This window comes from Leptinotarsa decemlineata, unplaced genomic scaffold, assembly GCF_025532065.1.
Source record: "Leptinotarsa decemlineata unplaced genomic scaffold, Ldec_3_MD MMD2_tig00001019_RagTag_RagTag, whole genome shotgun sequence".
In the NCBI taxonomy this organism is placed as follows: domain Eukaryota; kingdom Metazoa; phylum Arthropoda; class Insecta; order Coleoptera; family Chrysomelidae; genus Leptinotarsa; species Leptinotarsa decemlineata.
In genome coordinates this window covers 7,936,701-7,958,962 of record NW_027412557.1, presented here as the reverse complement: position 1 = coordinate 7,958,962, position 22,262 = coordinate 7,936,701, and the positions used below count along the sequence as shown (strand labels likewise).

General features: G+C 34.2%; 1 long non-coding RNA gene across 1 annotated transcript; it reads right to left on the bottom strand.

Annotated features, from left to right (window-relative positions):
- Positions 1–14,910: 14,910 nt before the first annotated feature.
- On the bottom strand, positions 14,911–21,827 carry LOC141482334 (uncharacterized). Its single transcript, XR_012465466.1, has 2 exons — positions 17,613–21,827; positions 14,911–17,535 (listed from the first exon to the last, which is right to left on the bottom strand). It is a non-coding gene; the product is annotated as an uncharacterized lncRNA (long non-coding RNA).
- Positions 21,828–22,262: the final 435 nt, after the last annotated feature.

The window sequence follows — 22,262 nt, the reverse complement described above, 5'->3', positions numbered from 1 at the left end:
GAAATATAGAAAAATTAATTCTGATAACATTTTAAAAATATTTACCTTTCATGATTCAGACAGCAGTAAGGCTAAAAAAATCCAAATAATTTAGAAGCAGCTATGAACTATGTTATTGAAGAAGTATATTTTTTATGTTTAGACAAATTTTAAAACACCATTGCTAGTTCAATAAGAACAAAACCATATACCACAAAATAATTTTATGAACCAACAAGGAAATTTCAATTTTCCTCAACCAGCTTTTCAAATCAGAATTTCACAAATCCCAATAACTCTAATCAAAATCTTAAGTTGTTTCAAATAATGTCATATGATTATATAAACGAAAATTTAATTTTTATCATCATTGATTCATTGCTCTATTTTTCCGAAGGAAAGGCTTTTTGGCTTTCTAATTCTCTATCATTGAACAAAACATGTGGGAAACTTCCAAAGAAATAAAGAAAGAAATAACTACAAGTAAAAACTTTTTATGAAGATATGTAGTGCATTCTTTTGGGTACAAACTAAGAAGAACAATTCTTTTGAAACAATTATTTCTACATAAACATAAAAGTACACAGAGGGAAAATATTCCATCGAAATAAGTACTTTCATATGAACATTAAATTAATTATCCAAAAATCACTTTTTCCCATTCAGTTTATACTACAAACATTCGTTATGGAATTGCCACAGATGTCTTTTATAGGAACTCTACACAATGTGATATATGAAAGAGTATTGATATGAAATGTTACTTATATACATGGAACACTATAATTCTCAATAGTGTACTTCAAAGTTTTGTGACAAGATAATTACTGAAGTTTCTCATATATTTTTTTCAAGGATGAATCAGTAGAAAGCCAAGAAGCTTTTTTTCGAAAAACTTGATCTTTTCCAAAAATACTTCTTTTCCAATTCATTATTTTTCTATTCTTAAAGTTGATGCTATGAAATGTTTGTATGTTTGTAGGTACATTACCACTGCGAGAATACAATCAATTAATACTTTCGTTAAAAATTATTTCTTCAACCACGAAAGTTTCAGCTGCTGCATGTACCTTCTCATCATTATTAAAAATTAAAAAAATATATTCCAAGTTTTTGTTCAATAAACTCGTAAGGCATTATTTTTGTCTGGTGGCAAAAAAAATCATCATCGGGTAGGTAGGTAGGTAGGTAGGTCTAAAGTGAGTGGGTCTATTCGACCCTCCACCGCAAGGGTTTATTGTGGCTCACACCTATTCACACTCGGCCAAATAAACCCAGCTTCTTGACGAAGCCGGTGGGAGTACGGATCTGCCGAACTCAAAGAACCTGATTCGGTCCCCAGCGGGGCAGGCACAAAGTATATGCTCTGCAGCTTCATCACTTTCCAGACAGAGGTGACACACACGTCTTCCGACAGTCCAAGTCTCTGCATGTGATGATTCAAATGACAGTGACCTCTAAGAAGGCCTGTTAGACATCGTCGTTCATCCCTACTGTAGTCCAACAACTGTTTGGAATCAAGCTTCGAAGGGTGAATAAACGCCTTGGAGTGAGCCAATCCTGGAAGATTTTGCCAGAAGTCCTTAACTCTTCTTGCCATCCAGGTGTTGAGTGTTTGTTTGGCAAATCCCAAAGCGATGCTAATGACAGGTTCTGGTCCAATGAAGCCGCTTGCAGCACCCTCCTTTGGAAGAGAGTCAGCAGCTTCATTGCCTTCCAGGCCAGTATAGCCAGGAATCCAGACCAGAGACAATCTGTTTAGTCTTCCTATCGAGGAGAGTCTTTTTTGGCAGTTTGCTACCAATTTAGACGTTGCTCGGTGGGAGCCAAGAGCTTCCAACGCCGCTTGACTGTTCGAGAATATTTTTATTGACTTGTGAGTGAGGTTGGATTTATCCAATCTCTCCGAACACAATTCATAGAGTAAATTTCGGTTTGAAATACAGTCGCATACGTTCCTAGGCAGGTAGATAACTCTGTCCTGGGTCTGCGACTGAAAACACCTGCACCAGAACCGGAAGCTGTTTTTGATCCATCTGTGAACCAACAACTATCTGCTCTTAATATTTCCGTCTCCCGCAGGATCCAGTCCTCTCTACTCGGGAATAGTACTTTATAAGGCAGTTCGTACTTGACAGTTGGAGGCATACAGTCAGAGGCCATTTCCAGAATGCTGTGACTTTCAATGTCAGCCAACAGTCCGTTGCACTCTGCATTGAATTGATTTGTGCAATTGGCAATGTGCACAAGTCTGTATACAGTCCATCTAGCCTCTCTTTCCAGAAAAATGTGGAGAGGAGGTAGATCTAGAAGGATCTCCATGGCCGCTGACGGTGTGGTACTGATGGCACCACTGATAGCCAGACAAGCGTGTCTCTGTGAGCCAGAGAGCTTCGCTTGGGCCGTTTTCTGTAAAGCCTTCGGCCACCAAGCAATTGCACCATACGTGATCATTGGTCTGACAATCATCACATAAATCCAATGGATTTGTTTGGGACCTAAACCCCAAGTTTCACCACAAATCCTTCGACATGTCCATAGAGAAAGTCTGGCTTTGTGTAAAACTTTTTCCAAGTGAGCGTTCCAGGTGAGTTTTTATCAAGGACAATGCCAAGATATTTCTCCTCCGTTCCAAATGGAATGACCACACCATTGAGGGAAAGTGGCCGTAGATCCTCCAATTTCCTTCTCTTGGTGAAGGGAATTAACACAGTTTTGCTGGGGTTGACAGACATCTGCTCCCTCAGGCACCAACTGTGAACAACGTCCAACGCGCTTTGGAGGATATTACAAGCTACCATTCCCGACGTGGACCTTGCCAGGATGACAAGGTCATCTGCATAAGGTTGCAGATCAACTTTTCTGTCGAGGGCATCAAGCAGACTATCCACCAGGAGCGACCATAGAAGAGGAGATAGTACCCCACCTTGAGGGCAGCCCCTGGTGACCCTGAACCTGAACGCCAAGAGTCGTAGTTGCAGTTCTGTTTACTAGCATGGCATAGATCCAGCCAGTTATAGTCGATTCTACACCCTTTCTAGCCAGAGACAATCCTATGGATTTAGGTAGTGCATTGTCAAATGCTCCTTCAATATCAAGAAATACAGCAACCGCAATCTCGCTTGTTGTCAAGGGATTGGGAGATTTTCTCAACGTGGTTCTTTAATGCTGAATCTCTCGATTTGCCGGTTTGATAAACATACTGGTGGTTATTCAGTGGGGATGCATATAATGCTACCCTCCTGATATGTCCGTCCAGTATCCTCTCAAGTCCTTTCAGCAGGAAGGATGTAAGGCTGATTGGTCGTACCGATTTGGGTTGTGGGTCTTTCTGGCCCACTTTAGTTATACATACCACCCTTGCTGCCAACCAACTGGGTGGGTGTATAGTTCCACGCCAGACTAGCTCTATACAATTTTGTGAGAATAGGTAAAATTATTTCCAGTCCGTTTTGAAGAAGAGCTGGAAATATACCATCCTCTCCGGGAGATTTGAAGGGCTGAAGAGACTTGATAGCCCATTCAACTGTCGGTGCTGTGATAACCTTTCTTGCGACGTCCCAGTCGTTCTTTTTTGGGCGTTCAGCGCCCTAGAAGATGGGCGGTCAGTTGTTATTAAGAGTCAGATTTCCAGGAAAGTGGTTTTCTATCGAAAGCTCTAACGTTTCTTTACGAGAGGTCGTAAATGTTCCATCGGTTCGTTTAAGCGACCCAATTTCAGCAGTCGGCTCTCTAGAGAGCCGACTGCTGAAATTGGTAAATCAGAAATACTAACTTCTTCCAAGACTCCCGTTTTGCCTTTCTAATTTCCTTGTTGTATGACGTTAGAGTGGTTTTATAGAGCTCCCAGTTACCTGACTCTTTAGCTCGATTCATCGGGTACATTGATGTTATATTTTTATTATATAAATTCAATTTGCTATATGAAATTATTATTTTTTAGTGACTGACAACTGCTCAAGTTATTGTTTTTATTTGACAATAAAAGAATAGAATAGATCCTTCTGGTACATGCACCACATGAAATGTTCCTCAATCTGGATTAGAGCATTTTGCTTCATTTCTACATTTCTACATTGAACCCTAAAAATTGTAGCATTGTGTTTTTATATTGGCATTATAAACATGGCGATCCTGCCAGGAATTTGAAATTTTTCTAACTCTTTTTTGAAATTTTTTTTAAATAATTAATCAATTGATGGATATAGCCGTGACTATGTTGTAAGATATCATCATGAAAAATGAGAAATGAAACTTTCTACGTGTTTTACCACTTTTATGTCTAATTAATATAATGTAGTTTCGTCCTATAAGAACATTTTCATTTCTTTAATGTCCCCCCCTTTTATTTTTTAACGGGTCAACTCAAAAAATTGAAATTTGGGATAATGAAATTAATGCATGACTACTTCATTTTGAAGTCAAATTGACAGGTAAAACTTTCAAGATGGCGACTGAACGCCATATGGAAAAAAAATTAAATGGAAAGGGGGGTCTTGTGACACATCTTTTTGAAGCTCCTGACAAATTCTTCACAACCCTAGAATATAATGTCAATATCTTCAAGTACTACAAAATGGCGGAACTTTTAACAATTGCCTGAATACATTGATATTTCAATACATAATATGAGGTAATAAGCTTGGGGTCAGTTCAGAAGATGCTCGAAAAGGTTGCCTTGAACTTCTTGACTTATTAACAGCCTATCCGATATTTCACGCCGAACATTTTCGAACACAGTAACGTCAATATCTTTACAATATCTCTACACCTTTCGCTTCAAATAGCCCCATAGAAAAAGTCCAAAGGTGTCAAATCTGGCGAGCGGGCTGGCATTTCTGTAGGACCTCGACGGCCAATCCAACGACAGGGAAAAATAGTATCCAAATAGTTTCTTACTTATCTAGAGTAATGTGGTGGTGCTCCATCTTGTTGAAATACAATATCCATATCGAATTCATTAGGATTCGCTTCGACGATTTCACTGATGAGAGGGTCAATAGTAGTTTTCAGCATATTCAAATACAGTTCTCCTGTTGAATTTTCATCAATAAATAGTGGTCCTAACAATATGGTTTCCCAATATTCTTGCCCATACGTTAATTTCTTCTGGATATTGGATATGTGTTTTCCGAAAAACGTGAGGGTTGGTGTCACTCCAATAACGGCAACTTTGTCTGTGAACATTGCCGTTTGAAATAAATATACATTCGTCACTAGAACAAATATTGTGGAGATAGGTAGGATGCCTTGCAATGGTTTCCGTCATGATTTCGCAGAATTCTGTTCTTCAATCAGGGTCATCTTCAGTTTTGGTGTACCATTTTAATTCCACATTGTTTTTTATGAAAAAACCCGTAATTGTCTCTGTTCTTTCACCAAAATATGTATATCAATCTTTCAGTATATTTGAGGCTTTATTTTCCGATTAACTTCTGGATATTGTCTGCGTTGAAATCATTATTATGTCCTATATCTGTATAATTATTTTAATTTCCCTATCTGTCGATGCAAAGAGTATGTTCTCTATCATACCGTACAACAAATGTTAGCCTCTCATTTTAGATATATTCTATCAAGCCAAAGTAGTCCATATCACTTCTTTTGAAATTTTGGAAGCTTTCGATGTATGCCTATATCAGAGTTACTTACAGTATCAACAAATTTTATAAACAGGATTCAGGTTTACCAATGGCCTCACTTCATTTGGCAGACACTCACCACTTTTAGCAGACATCTTTATGAACAGCTTGGAGACCACTATAGTAAATTTCGACCTGGGCAAAAAACATATTCATTTTTGGTACAGATATATGTAGACGATATTCTTGACTGTTTCAGATACTACACGACAGCAGAACCAATTTATGTCATTTATGAAATATATAGTTCATACTCGAAACGGAGATAAAGAAACAGATTAATTTCTTAGACTTGGCCATTGCACATAATCAGAATGAATTCGAGTTAAGTGAAATATAGAAAACCGAGCAAGCATCCAAGCTCAGTGCGACGAGAGAGATAGCGCAACGCCGAACCCATGGAAAGCGAATCGCACAGTCGCTTGCGCATCACGACATGTCGCCAAGTCATGCGTCGCCGCCACGCCAGCAATCGTTTTAACGTGCGGCTATAGATGTTTCACCTCTCAAAAATCAAACAGGGAAACATTCGAACTTTGTACATCTACCACTTTCAATATAACTATGGTCAGATCATATTGCATAGTTATAAATGACGAGTAATTCACATTTTATTTGATTTTTCAAGAAATTTTTCAACTTCCCATCAGAGCGATTTTTATTCAGTTCTGATTTTTAAAATTATTTTTCTTCTACCACGATTACTGCTCTATTGGCGAACTACAAGAAGAAATCAGAGACTCATTCAAAGGCAGATGACTGGTTCAACTATAACTCGCAAATAAAATATATAATTTTCATTTGAGTGAAATGTGGGAATCTTCCAAAGCAAAGAAGAAAGCACATATCAATATCACTTGCTACAACTACATCATAGTAATCACTATCTAGAGCTGATTGTTCAATTAAATAGTACGTATCACATTCTGCTTGACACCAATCAACATTATTTTCAATCAGTCGTTTGCGGAGAAGCCTAATAAACCTATATTTATTTTTGCTGTTTCCTAAAAACTTATCTTTGTGTTCATAACAGGGGTCCCATATTACCGGAGCTACCGTATGGATTGTTTATTTATGGAATACTTAGGTTAGCTAAGAATAATTTAACATACTGTCGGACCGTATTGTCCAACCATATATAAACAAAAAATGTTTTGAAGAAAATTCAACCTGACCTGTGTATCAGGTATAGATTAATGAAATAGTTTAGAAATCACAAACGAGTGTTCAACCGTTATTACGTTTCGGTAAGTTGGAGAACCTCATTATGACAGGGAGGTACGAGAGTTGTTGGATCACAATTATACAAGCTGGTGGATGGGCAGCCATGGTTCTTCATAATGGGCCGCTAGATCTCTTAATATGAAATCTTTAAATTTTCTCTTCAGAGTACTAGACACTGGAATGTTCGGGAAATAACACACAAACTGAACAAAAAATAAATGAAATAGATAAGTTGTAGATTACAAACCTCATCGTTTCGATCCTTGATGTCCTTAGGAATATCATCTGATGCGCTCTGGTCCGTTGGTCATTTGATCAAACTTTCCTGGGTTTTGCGGAGCTTGAAAAAAGATTCATTCCTCAACGATTCTCGTGAGATAATTATACTAATTTTTGACTTTGTAATTATCAAAATTAGAGTGACTCTGGAGAAAAAATGTTTTTGACTTTCTACTTCCTCATCTCCATACAAAAAAACATGAATAAAACTTCCGAAGGAAGAAATAAAGTATGTGAGTTCAAATTCAACTATTTACAAGAATACTCTTTCACGTTTACCTTTGCCCTGAAAGCAGCAGAAGTAGCTGCGTACCTTCTGCTGGGACTGAAAATAATATTCGTATCCACTCTACTCTCGTGATGTGTGGCTTTCATCTACGTAGTAATTGATTGCGCAGTTGCACCACGATAGGACTTTTTATAAGTTAAAATAAGTTTCAACTCTTTTTCAGGCCTGAGGTTTTCCGTTTCATTTTCATAGAATTGTATCGTGGTTACCAGACATAAGGCGGGTTAATTTTTGAAATATGGGTTGAAGGTGATTTTTCTTTGTTGTTTAAATTCTGTATATTTCCAGATGAAACTCACAGTATTTAAAATTATCAGTGGTTATTTTTGTGACAGTTTGTTCTCTGTTAGTCGAAATCAAGGCCAACAAAGTCACTAACTGATTATTTGGTTAAAACTTTCGCGGCCGAGATTTTCAGTGTTACTATCCTTATTGTGGTGTGAAGCATGAGTGGCTGGCTTCTTCGGAGGTTTATTCATCTTGATTATTCCCCGACGACTGAATCATCAAAATGAAGAACCAGCCACTCGTGCTGGTGAAAAGTTAGGATGCAGTTCCAAACTACTACGGCCTTCAAACCCGAATGAAGATAGTTACACTGAAAGTCACTAACTGTTTTGATATAATGTTTCCATAGCGACAGTAGAGAGGAAAGCGGAAAACTGGTTCTCTGCTAATTACTTGAAGCTGAATGAGGCTAAAACAAATCGTCTGAACTTCTCACCAAATAATTACATGGGTGAATATGCCAAACTTCTGAGTGTTATACTCGATGATACCTTAAATTGGTCGAAACATGTTGAATCAGTTTGCTTTAAATTGACTAATGTAGTCTTTATTTTGAGACAACTGAGGAAAGTGGTTAGTGAAGATGTTTTGTTAAATACCTATTACGCACTTTTCACTCCCACATTCATATGGTACAATATTGTGGGGCAGTTCCACCAATTCAATAAAAGTCTTCAAACTCCAAAAAAAGGTTGTTCGAACTATTGCGTTTGCAGGTTACAAAGACCATTGTAGGCCACTTTTCCAAAAATACGGTATTATGACATATATATTATTATATATATATATATATATATATATATATATATATATATATATATATATATATATATATATATATATATATCAACAGCTATTAGAACTCCATAAAAATAAACATAATTACTCACTGAATTCAAATTTCCATGACTACCACACTCGACATGCAGATCAAATTAGACCTATAAGATATAGATTGAATAAAGCTATGAATAACTCTCCCAATATAATTCTTTATAATCACTTGCCTAGGGAAGTTAAATCTTTGTCCCCCAATTGTTTCAATCAAAAGGTGAAACAGTTCCTCATCAGCTCAAGTTTCTACACTATTGCAGAATATTTAGACACCTCCCCATTCGCATGAGAATGTTCAGATATTTAGTTTTTTTATATCTATAATCGTATTTAAGTTATTGATGTTTTGTTGAGTTTGATGGTTCATGCTGTATATTCAGTGTTTCTGACTGACTCCATTATTTTTTTTCTACATACAAATGCAATTATATTCAAACCCAATTATTTTCCAATTTTTGTAATATGACTTGCTACAAATGTAATTGACATGAACGTAGTCAAATAAAGTATGTCTATGTCTAACTGTTCTAAATTGAGGTTCTTCAAAAGATATTGAGATATTTTGGCCTGGAAGAATTAACATTATAAAAGCCCTTCATGAATCTTCTAACCAATTTCTCTTCGTGTTTTTGTATATTGAAAATCATTTTGAGGGCAGATTTCTGGGAATTCATTGTTTCCTCCAATAAACAAATTGTTAAGAATTTCCACAATATTTTCAAACTTGTAGATACAAATACGGATTTTCATTTTTCAATGTATAAAATTCCCACCAGTTATGAAAACAAGTATTATATTGCTTCCTTGTGCTCGTAGAAATAGGAGCAATCAATGGCTCTATTCCTTTTTTTTTGGAAAAACCTCCCTTGATAATTATGAAGCTACTAAGATAAGTCGTTTCTTTAACGGGTGTGGCTTGCTAAGAGGGAATAAATCAATTTTCATCAGGTTTGAACAGTAATGGTCTTTTGTTCAGCAGTTTTTGAACTGAAGGATACCAGGGTTGACTGGGTCAGTCTGGGACAACAACTATCCCTTTTGCCTGATCAACAATTATTTTTTGTAACAGTCTCGGTATCACTGAAAATGGTGGAAGTATATGAAACAATTTCCAATCCTCAGATTGGATTTACTTTTATTTCTACCCATATTCATTCAAACTGCTTTGTGACGAAAAAAATAAACAGAAAAATCATTTAAAACTCATTAATACAGTTTATTGTACATGATGATTTTACGCTTGAGAAAGCTATTGTATAGCGAAACACGTGTAGCAGTTTTTGTAAAAACCTTTATAGTAAAAATCATACAATAAACTGTATTAATGCGTTTAAAATGAATTTTCATCAAGTATCGGCCAGTTCTATTCAATCGTTTACGTATTTGCCCATTTTGAACAATTTCACCATTTACTCCTCGATAAAACAGAACGTGATTGTGATAAGGAGATTCATGGTTATCGAAACAGGTGTGCCAGAGCGTACCGTTTCGCTTTAAGATTTTCAATTATTGTTTGAATCTGTACAATGACATCAGTACTACAAATGGTAATAATGCGGACAGGACTGTAAAGTATAATACCTAATCATCAGTTATGATCAAATGAGAACGAGTGATAGTTGAGTTTACTTCGAGCTCCTTAAAAACGAGAGAATACTATAATGAAAGTGGGTCTAACTATTTTGCAGGTCTGCAGGTTAGCAAATTGTACTCAGTAAACAAATTTTTCTTAGTAAGCATTGCTCTAATTACCTTGTGAGAAGGCAAACATTTCTGCAGGTCAGGTCTTCTAGATATGAATTTCGACCAGAATAATAATTTCCAACAGAAACATTTCCAACCTCCGACCTGCAAGAATTTCTGCGGACCTGCAAAATTTATTTTCAATTCTGTGAGAGTTGTGAAATTTTTTCGTACACGAAGGATGGGAGTTGAATTTTTTTTTTGTCGAAAATAATTAATCTGGTCGTGATTCATGTCTAGGAGATTCGACCTGTAAGAATTTTTGCCGTCCTGCAAAATTTATTTTCAATTTTATGAGAAATGTGAAATTTTTTCATACCTACTCTAAGGGTAGGAGTTGAAAATTTGTATGTCTAAAATGATTAATCAGGTCGAGATTCATATCTGGGAAACCACCTGCAAGAATTTTTGCCTTCCTACTTGATTATAAGAGCAGGAATCACTGTCTATCCATAATTTCATACTGTGTACTCTTCCACCACCCTCAAGGACTGATGGAGATCCTTCTCTCCTTATTATTATTATCTACTGTTGATGCCAAATCAGTATATTGAAAAAAAGCATTTCACAGTTTTAGAGACGAGGAAGTTGAAATCATTGAGAGAATATTTCAATCATGAAAATCCAACCTACATCTTCATCATTCTCCTAACTTATTTTTTCTTGTGTTTTTGAAGATGAACTCGTAAAAGGGCCCGTATTAGAGTGAAATAGACTTAATACAATGCGTTTTCTGCTTTAAGTCTTACTTCATCTGGTGCGAAATCAAAAATGTTTGGCGATTGACAAAGCAAAAAGTTTTGAAAAAGAGTTTGGTTTTTGTGAAGGTGACGTTCATTTTCGTTAATTTTTTTTGCATTTTATGCAGTTGATTGAATATTGAATCTTATCAGATTTTATGCGTGGCAATAACATTTAAAGAAAGTTCAATATCAGTTCACTATTAGGACGTCCCTTAAACGTTACACTCCCACTTTTTATTAATGTTAATTTTCACACTTTTTTACTACCCTTTTGCTTAAACTGATCGAAACTACAAAAACATCTTCTGCGGCATAGTTTTCAACTTATTTTTTGTTAGAAAGAAATCTGACATTTCAGCATCAACTTTCTTCAATTTTCACGATTTTTTACTAAATATTCGGCCCTTATTTCTTGTTTTCGTTTCAAATAATTCAATAGTTGAAAATGAAATAGTGGTCTATAGTTTTTCAAGTTGTTAATGTTTTCAATGAAATATTTCTTTTTTATTTTGCATCTTTATTGGATTTTTATTACAAAAACATGGGATATTCAGAAAAATTTTGGGGGCACCAAATTTCTGTTTTTTTCCGGGGCACCAAAACATCTGCACTTGCGTTTTGGCAATTCCACTTTGAAAAAATTGGATATGCAACCACTGTCGAGTAATTGACTTTCTAATTCTTTTTCTAAAGCCTGTCTCGTCAATAATTCTGACAGTCATAACATCACAACAGCCTCAAGCCACAACAGCCATCAATCATCAATCAAGTACCATCAGGTATATATAGTTCAATTCAAGTAAACGATATAGTGCAACCTACCTTCCAACAGCTCCCCAAAAATCATTTCTGATTGTATAAGAATCACAATAACAGGGATTCAAATAACAGGGTGATAATTGAAAATACTTCTGAATACTACTTACTAACTTCGAAAGCTTCTGATAATTTCTCTTCCATATTCTCGGTTTCACTATCACTGTCGTCATTTAAACCAATAATGAATTTATTTCCACCGTTAATATGGAAGTGTACAATCTCCATATAGTCTTTTTCAACTAAAATTACTTTTTTAATCCTTTTCTGCCAGTCTTCTTCGGTAATTAGATAATTCTTCTTCAATTAGCTCTATTTCAAATTTTGGAAAATTATTTTTACACCTGATGTTTTGATCCTATTTTCCCCAAATCGACTCGATGGGATTGAAAATACAAAAAAAGAAGGGAAATCTCAGTATGGTGTGTCCATACTTTTCAGTAATACTATCAAGGGCATACACTTTTTCAAATATTTTTGTCTATAAAACTTCAAGTAGTTGGGTTTTGGTATAGTAATCTTCAAAATACAAATTGTTATCCATTAAAAAACTTTGTATTTCATCTTTCCTCGAATTTTTATTCAGTACTTTGATGAGCTGTCACGAATGATAGGAAGCGTTGTCAAGAACTATTACACTATTCGCATCCAAATTTGGTATCAATGTGTTATCAAACCATTCCTCGAAAATATTAGCTTCCATGTTCTTATGATAGTCAATATTGCAGTCCTCAAGTTTTTTTCCACATAATTTCAAAGAAATCGGAACCCATCCTTTACTTCCTCCGCAATGCACAATGATTAGTTGCGATCTTTTGTTTGCAGGCATGTTAGGCGTACCCATTCTCGAACCATCAATCCACCCTTTCGTACCTGTGTCGTGAGTGTCATACCAAGTTTCGTCCAAATGGAAAATTTGCCGTTGTTCTTGCCTATATTTAGTTATTTGTTCTAAGTATTTGTTACGCAATTCCACTATTCTTCTGCATTCCATAAATGCTTGAAGTTTTTTTATTATTTTAAATCTAAATCCTAGGTTCTTTATCTAACTCTGAAGAGTTTTGTCACAGCAGTTCACGTTATGGCCGGACGTATTCAATTTCTTCCCTATGATTTCAGATGTAGAAATCTCATTGCTTTTGTAACAGTCGTATATTGTTTTTTTCAATGATTTCATTAGATGAACATCTGAAGGTTTTGGTAATCCTGCATCACATCGCGTCTTGCGTTCATAAGGTTTATTTTTAACTATTTTACGTACAGTTGTGAAACAGATTTCGGTCAAATCTGATGTTGCTTGTAATAGTTTGTTTCCCTCGAAAGCAAACGTGAGATGTAGATTCTTATATACATTGAAACATACTCTCTGTGTTTGAATACTCAAATGCATCCGAATCTTATTTACTGGTATCCCTTCTGAGACATTGTTCACCATTGCTATTGAAATCACTACACTGGAAAAAGTCTGCGTTGTTATCACACTCGTTATTACTATTAGTACTTGTCCAAGGAGGCCACATTTTAAACTAATAACAAAAGTTTTAAGTAATTATAACTGCACCAATATCGAATTCCAACACTCAAATCAGTTCTTGAACTGAACACGACGGCGATAACCATCCCCGCATTCCCGATTTCTATTCGTTACCGTAACATGACTTCAAATTAAATTTTAGGACTCTTCAGCCAATCATAAAACTTGGTTAGTAAAAATTATCCAATACGAACCGCCAAGTCTACAGTCAACATGGACTAGATCGCTGCCGGTTCATTTCTATGTATTGGTTTTTTTGGCCTTTGAGAGTTCCGTCAAGTTTAAGAATGCACAATATCGTTTACTTCGACTATACCACCTGTGGTGATACTTCATTGATGAAAGTACAAGACTTTGTTTAATAATCTTGAATTTCAGCCCTTTCTTCTTTTGGAGACAGATCCTGTTTCAATCTCAGATTGATCAATAAGCGTGATTTGATGGAAAAGGTGGTTGGTTTAAGTAAAAAACCAAGTGCAATCGAGAAAATCTGCACGACAAATGATCACACATCTAATAGTTTCAAAAACACTGTTAGGAAAAGGCCTACTAAGGGAAAAACGTTTTCGTAAGAGTTTTGTTCATTTGAAAAATATTCCTAGTAGTCTCCAAAACGGCTGCCACAACTATAGTGTTACAATAAAAATAAACATGTCACTTTATTTTAAATTTTCTGAAAAACTTTTGGCAATGTTATTTCTCGAATATACTCATCGTAAGTTCATTTTTATAGTAATTATATATACCATGATATTTTTTGACGAAACAGTCTAAAAAATCTGAATATATAAAAAATTAAATGTTAACGTACAAATTAAAAACAGCCACCAAATATGAAGTCGACTATGGTACAGTAACAACTCATACAAAAATATCAAATTTTTGAAAATGTTCACTAAATAAAATCTCTATTTTATTTTTTCTAGACCCGATTAAAAAATAACTCCATGAAATATTGAACTTTTTATAATTAGATTTATTGAACGTTAGTAGAACGTTGACAGATTTCATACCTGAGAGAAAATGAAAGAATACTAGAACAAAATAATCGGTTGTGCTAAAAATTCATGAAAATAAATAAACAATCAATATGAAGTACAAGTGAAACGCTTTTTTGTAAGAAAAGTAACCATTACGTTATTTGATATGCTAAGTAACTTATTCGGGGAGGTTTTATAATAAAACAGAAACATCTATGATACCCTTCATAGTGAAAATCATACAATAAACTGTATTAATTAGTTTTTTTATCTATATCGTTTCAATATTCATTGGATGTTCCCAAATAAAATCTGAAATTCCAATCAAACAGGTTTATTTTATATTAAATTATTAATAATTTTACAATATATACAAACCATGAGTAGATACATAACAAATATGTTGAATGAATCAGAGTGAACGGAGTTGAAACAACAAATTACTTTCATTACGAAAAATCCAAATATAGAACTCTCCACGGGTTGTGTAATAAAACCAATTTGCTGTAAATGTGGAAAATACATACCTACTGAAAAAAAGATTGAAACAGAGTAGTGTTTTTGTACCTTTATATTTTTCGACTTATAAATTTATATGTATATATATAAATTACAGTTCGTTTTATAAATTGAAATCATGAAACGTTATAAAATTGAATTAAACCTTTCCTATCATTCCTTACCACCGAATTATAAATATCTTTCTGCTTCGGAGTGGAAAAACAATAAATTAGTCTAGTAACATTAATTGTCTATCAAAAATAATTACACTCAAAACAACATAAGGGAGTCGAAATAGAATACTAAAAAAATAAAATGTTTCTATTTCGACTGTTGGACGAGGCTAAGCGAAAAAACTTACAGGTGTTCATCATTGTTGGTATTATTAGAACCTGTGTAACAGTTTTTTGTACAATTGAAATTCATTTTTTCTACGCCAGGTGATTTTTGTAAATTAAAAGTGTTGATGTAAATATTTGACGGAATTCCTTATGGTGATAATTAGGAAATAATTCGCGCGAAGAACCCATCGCTTAAATTGATGGATTATATTGCATAAAACTTTGCAATAATTTTAGCAGAACTGAAAATGGATAATTGTACCTACTAAAAGTTATTGAAAAAATATTTGAATAACTCTGAAATGCAAGGCAGTGTATAGACTGGCCCAATGTGAAATTTCCTGCTATGTTTTTATCCTTTTTCGTGTTCTCTCAACTTGCATTCTCTTTACACCGATAATTATGTTTTAGAACGTGTACTTTTTACATTATCTTAATTTACAGCACCGTTGAGTAACCCATTCATTACAATAAATAATTTTTATTGAACAACTATATTGAATATAACTGGAGTTTTTTCCCAACACCAAACCGTTATTTTTAACACCTTGACACATGTTTCGATCACCAAGTGATCATCCTCAAGAGGAGTGTCGGAGTGTTAAAAATAACGGTTTGGTGTTGGGAGAAAACACCAAAGGTTCCAAACAGTGCATCACTAAAACAACTATATTAACAAGACAATTATTGAAACACAACAAAAAGAGTCCCTTTTTACTGCTAATAATTCCAACAAAGTAATATTTTCACGAAGCCTGCCCATTTTTCAATATTGGATATTACTTAGCATGTTTCTACCTTGAAATTGGGAAACAGGAGCAGATAGCCAAGTGAACATTTATAATCAATCATTTTGGCACAATTATTTGGCCCAATGAATAATAATCAGATATCTTAAATTTGGTTACGAATGAAAATTTGATAAATGGAGATGAAGTCGGAGGATTTTCAAATATTACTGTTATTACAGTTATTTCTACAAAATCGTTATCAACTATTTTTTATCCTTCATCATTCTTAGAGGTAAACGTGGTGAAACTTATCTCATCAATAGAGTCAAATCCTAACAAGCTAAAATAGATATCTTTGTACGTTTGTCTCTCTTATTTCGAGAGCGTTTCGAAACTTGGCAGCTCGATTCTCAATTCCAAGGCGAGCGGTTTATCGTTTCCTACAATTTGGAAAGGAAGTATATACTAAAATAATTGATTGTATGATTAGACCAGCACTCCCCCTTTCAGAAGTAGGCCAGGTTGGAGAAAACAGTATCAAATAAAAAAATCGAATAAGCTTGACTTGTACAAACTTTTGTTGAAAAGATATCTAGATGTTTTAAGTAGATACATGAAGAATTTTGATAATCATCAAAATTAAGAATTGATCGTTAGTATATCTCCAAGTTTGTTTATGGATATCGTCTAAGTAATGTTTTGGGGGTAAACACAAAATCTCGAGGGAAGATCATTAAAATAGATTATAAGGGAAATGTAAATGTTAGTAACGATTGTGAACACAAAAGTTATTGAAAAACATGGGAATAGGTGACGAATAAAATTTTGAAAGGAATTATTTGATTTACCAGAATTGTTCAAGTAAGCATCACACTCATCGGTATATATTATTAGGTATAAACTATCATCGTGAAAACTCCGCTTGGTTTTTTATCAAAAGAAATTTTATGCACTTAGGGCAAACAATGACTCTAAGATACAATTTTAGGAAAACATTTTACCTTTTTGGAATAAGTGAATATATTTCCGTAGTTTGAACTGACTCTATACAAATATACAGTGAGTCTGCTTAGCACAGTTGTAGGGATTGAATGAGCCTTTTTTTGAGAATAGTACAGCGAACGAGTCACGAGAGGCAGCACTAGTAGTAGGGACAAACATAAACTATTCACATGTAAAACAGTGTTATTTACGTAATTTACGTAATATTAATTTATTATTTAAAAATATAAATCTGATATAAAAAATTATTTTGTGCTAGTATAATGCCAACAAAGCATTGCTGTTTTCCGAATTATACGTCGGATAATCGATATCCGGAAGAAAACGTGTTTTTTATACCATTTATAAAACCTCATATTAATAAGGTTAGATGTAAGAAATGGATACATGCTTCGAGAAGAGTGGATTTAACAGTGCAAAAAATAAATAAATATTCATATGTATGCTCTGAACATGAAATGAATAGTAAACTTTTCATAGTTAATTACCATTGATTAGAATGAGATATAACCTCAATCGTTTATTAAACTATATTTATTTATTATATTTAATTAAATTTATTTTATTACCATCTATATTTGATTCATATTTCACTCGGAAATAAATCTGAAATTCATAATTATTTTAAATTTCTTTCATTACAGAATCTACCGCTACTCTTTTACTAGAGTTTGTATACTAACCTGTCTATTAATTCACTTTTTTTCCAGTTACTTTTAAATTACGGCATGCAAGCCAACGTTTTAATGTTACAACATTGTTATCCTTTACAGTTGCAAATTTTAGTTTTGCTCCAGGAACATCTTCTTCTGTTAAAAACATTCTTTTTTAATTGTACATTATCATATGTTTATATGAGAATTAGGCAGTGTTTGTCCCTACCGAACTTCTAACGCTGCTAGTGAGTGATTTTTCGTACTTCAGGAAAAAGTTTCATTTATACAGTGCGTTCTAAGAAAAACTTGACTCCTCTGTAAGTCAGAAACGGACGTGTAATGGAAAATTTCAAAAATAAGTCAATTTTTATTTCTCGGGGGACTGATTCTGATATGGAAATCATACCTGAAACCTCACCCCCCCCCTGTGGTCAGTAACTACCCCCTTATTTTTTCAATGGCGTGGGGGTCGAGTAATACATCATTTGAAAGGTCTTCAATCCCTCTATTACTTCTGTAATTTTTTTCTGAATTGGTTTATTGGTATTTGAGAAATTAAATGTTGAAAGTTTTATTTAAGAAAAAACTGAAAATTCGCTGTCGCTCATTTTATTGAGGTAACAAAAGTAATATCAATGACAACACAATCAACGGATGAAGTGTTCGAATGACATCCATCTAGTTCCATACAATAATACAGTCTACTTTCGAAAGCGTTCCTTACATTATTGAAGATGTCCGGAGTCAAAAATCGGAATTTCCGAACAATTCTCTGTCGCAGGTCTTCTAGGTTTGTAGAATTCATTTAATTAGTAGTAAACGTTTTGAAATGGATAACACTGTTAGTTTTTTCTGCACTGGTAGTTTTTTTCAATCTAGTTGTCGCAGAAAAAAAAGTAGATAATTGGCCACTGTCCCTTCTTCACGAATTATTATTCAGTCATCCTTGTTCACTGTGTTCCAACATGGTTCATTCTACTGAAGAAAGAATAGAAATTGTAACCCATTATCGAATAATGAATGTGCTTAAGCTGCTGCAAGAATTTATAATACGAATCATCCAGACCACAACGCGAGCCATCAATACGTAAAACAGTTAATGGATAAGCTTCAGGTTCTGTTCACAACAGAAAACATGAAGTATCCCGTCCTGTCGGAAATAACGGAGTTGAAGTTTTAGGACATGTACAAATGGATAATCAACAATATATCAGACAAGTGGCTAGAGCGTCTGGTGTATCAGCTACTAGTGTTTTTCGGATTTTGAAAGCCTAAAAATTCCATCCTTCAAAAATAAGGCTAGTTCAGGAATTAAAACGAAGATGATCTTGATCGTCGACCTCAGTTTTGTGAGGTGTTTAGCGAGAAATTGACCAATAACCCAAACCTATCATACAATACATGTTTTTCAGACGAAAGTTTTTTCATGTTGAATGGTGAAGTGAATAGACATAATTGTTGTTACTGGAGCGATGTGAATTTTCATTTGGTGATGGAAACACATTCACAAACTCCACAAAAATTGAATGTCTGGGCCGGCTTTCTTGGTAATCATATTGTTGGACCATTCTTCATTGAAGGTAATTTCAATGGAGACACATACTTAAGTCTATTACAAGACAGTGTAGATCCTATGATTACACACATTTTAGAAAATGATGACAATTTAGTAGAAAATGCAATAACATTTCAGCAGGATGGTGCACCCCCACATTTTGATGTTCGGGTGAGGCAGTTTTTGGACGAACGTTTTCCAATTCGTTGGATCGGCAGAAGAGGTCCAGTGGAGTGGCCAGCTAGATCACCTAATCTCACACCGATGGACTTCTTTCTGTGGGAATACTCGAAGTCGAAAGTGTACTCTACTAATCCTACAAATCTAGAAGACCTGCGACAGAGAATTGTTCGGGAATGCCGATTGCTGACTCCGGACATCTTGAATAATGTACGGAATGCTTTCGAAAGTAGACTGTATAATTGTATGGAACTAGATGTATGTCATTTTGAACACTTTATCCGCTGATTGTGTTGTCATTGATATTAATTTTGTTGATTTCATGAATAAAATGAGCAACAGCGAATTTTCTGTTTTTTCTTGAATAAAACATTTAATTTCTCAATAACGAATGCACCAATTTCGAAAAAAATACAGAGGTAATAGAGGGACAAAAGACCTTTCAAATGATTTATCACTCGATTCCCAATGCCACTGAAAAAATAGGGGGGTAGTTACTGACCGCAGGAGGGTGACGTTAATTTGGAAATTTTCGATTACATGTCCGTTTCTGACTTACAGGGGAGGTCAAGTTTTTGTTGGAACGTCCTGTATGTAAATGTACATTTATTTAAACACGTAATGAAACGTAATGAAAAATTCTGAAAAGGTAAATAGAGCTACTTTTTGTCCGAAAATATCTTTTATTCTTTGAACTACTTTATGTTGTAGTGAAGAAAAATGGATCTCAATATAATATTTTTTAATAAAAAACTTAGCATAATTGTTTTTAACTAATAATCAGTATCAGCTAAAGTGTTGTTTATTTAAAATACGCATGTAAATTGAAAAATATCATATCAATTTGAAAATAATAAATAAAAATGGCATTTGAAATTTTATTCAAAACTTTGATTAAGTCAGTATACGAAGGGAACGATTCATATACGATAATAATAACTGTCTTACGTTTAATGCTGTTAAAGGAAAAATGCAACGATGTTGCCAGTTTTTGCAAACGTAGGACCCTATTTTCTGGGACTCAAGGTCTTTGGGCGTATGCCAATCGCAGCTTTTGGACTAACATTACTCGAGATCAACGATTAGTCCATAATCGATGATATATTTATAATATTACACAAAACTGAATATGTTTCCTTTTCAATAAATTTCTGATGTGCTACGATATGTTCTGACGAAAAAAAAAAATTCTAATCTTTTCTATACTAAAATTTTGTCATCTCAGCAAGTTCACTACTCACATTTTTTTCTTCACCTTGTAGGATTTTAAATCCTTCTTTTTTTTTAGTTGGCCTTCCTCTGAAACCTAAATTCAAAATTGATGAATAAAAACCGAATAAACTTTAGACCTAAATATATCATATTAGGCATTATGTTTTGCAAATGAGGTTATTGTAAGACATGTGGTTAGTCTAGTCGGTAGAGTAGCTGATATTTTTTGAATATACTACTTTCATTTGATTGTCGAAAATTATTCATTTATTTCATCCAAAAATACCATTAGTGTGAAAAGGTGCAGGTAAGTTTTATGATTGGAAATTGGATTGTCAAAAACCATTTTTATATACCTATGTCTTCCCTCTTTTCACCTTTATTTTGGAGCAATTAGTTTAGGAATGTTAGTAGACATTGCCAGAAAAAGTAGAATATTGAAGTTCAGTCTTTCAGAAATAACTGTTAAATCCCAACAGAGTTCTTACGAGGCGCATTCCCTATCGTGATCAAGGAATCAATTTTCTCTCTTATCGATTTATTAATAGGAGTGATTTCCAGACATAATGCTCTCTTACATATCAAATGTCATTATGAATATAGTTGAACTTTTTTCTCATTTTTTCAATTCACTTTTTGAATAAATTGGTTGATATTTCGTTAGAGACAGTTTGTTTTTTTGACGAAACGTAAGAAGAGAAATAGCTTCACATTATATTTCATTAAATTAACGTTGAGTTTTGTCACCTTTCTCTCAATTTAACAAAATTTGTCCTTAACAATTTCACATTGTTAAGTTTATTTCATTGCTATATTTGTTTTCAACTTGACTATTGTATGTTTGATTGGCCTTTCAATATGCTTTCTTTATTTCAAATTTTACTTGCCAAAATTTATATCATTCACGAAAATAATTAAAGTGTACTAATTAATTCAAGCAAGTGAAGTAGTCCGTTCCAAATCGAAGAAGACGGTAACGAGTCAGGTATAGGCTCTATCGTTTGGCCTGGTTATGATGTAGATTGATGATCAGTTCTCTGAAGAATTTCCGGTTAAATATACTTTGTCATACTTGGGATCGCACGTTAAAAGGTAAGATCCTCGACTTTCCTTAACAAGCACGTCTTTTGATTACTTACGCGAGGGTTTTTCGTAGGGTCCGTTCTGTATCAGTAAATAGAGTTTTATAGTATAAAGAACATACTTTTGTTAGACCATTCTAAAGTAACTTGAGACTAACAAACCGAAACCGGTCGTAACAAATAATTAAATTAGTAGAAATTAGACAAAAGTATTTTTTTTTATCCTATATTCAATATGAATTTTTATAAAATAAATAGGGCATCAATCGAACAAAATAGGGTTTTAACTGATAAATTAAGTTAATTATTATCATAGCTGAAAAAAACAGAATTCTTATGAATCCCAAGTTATTGGGAAAAGCACTAAGGAAAAGTTAATCAGAACTTACGGCTAGATTAGCAGCAAACTTGTAATATGAACAAGTTATAGGTCATCTTTAGGGCGACCCTGGAAAGCTGGCGCCGAAGAAATATCTGGCGATGACCAAGAGAAATCTACGCTGAACAGTAGGATTTCTGACTGGCTACTGTCAACTAAGGAAACACCTTCATAATATGGGGTTAGTGGACACACCTCTGAGCAGGATGTGTGAACAGGAAGATGAAACTGTCAGGCATGTCCTATGCAAGTGTCCAGAGTTATCGTCA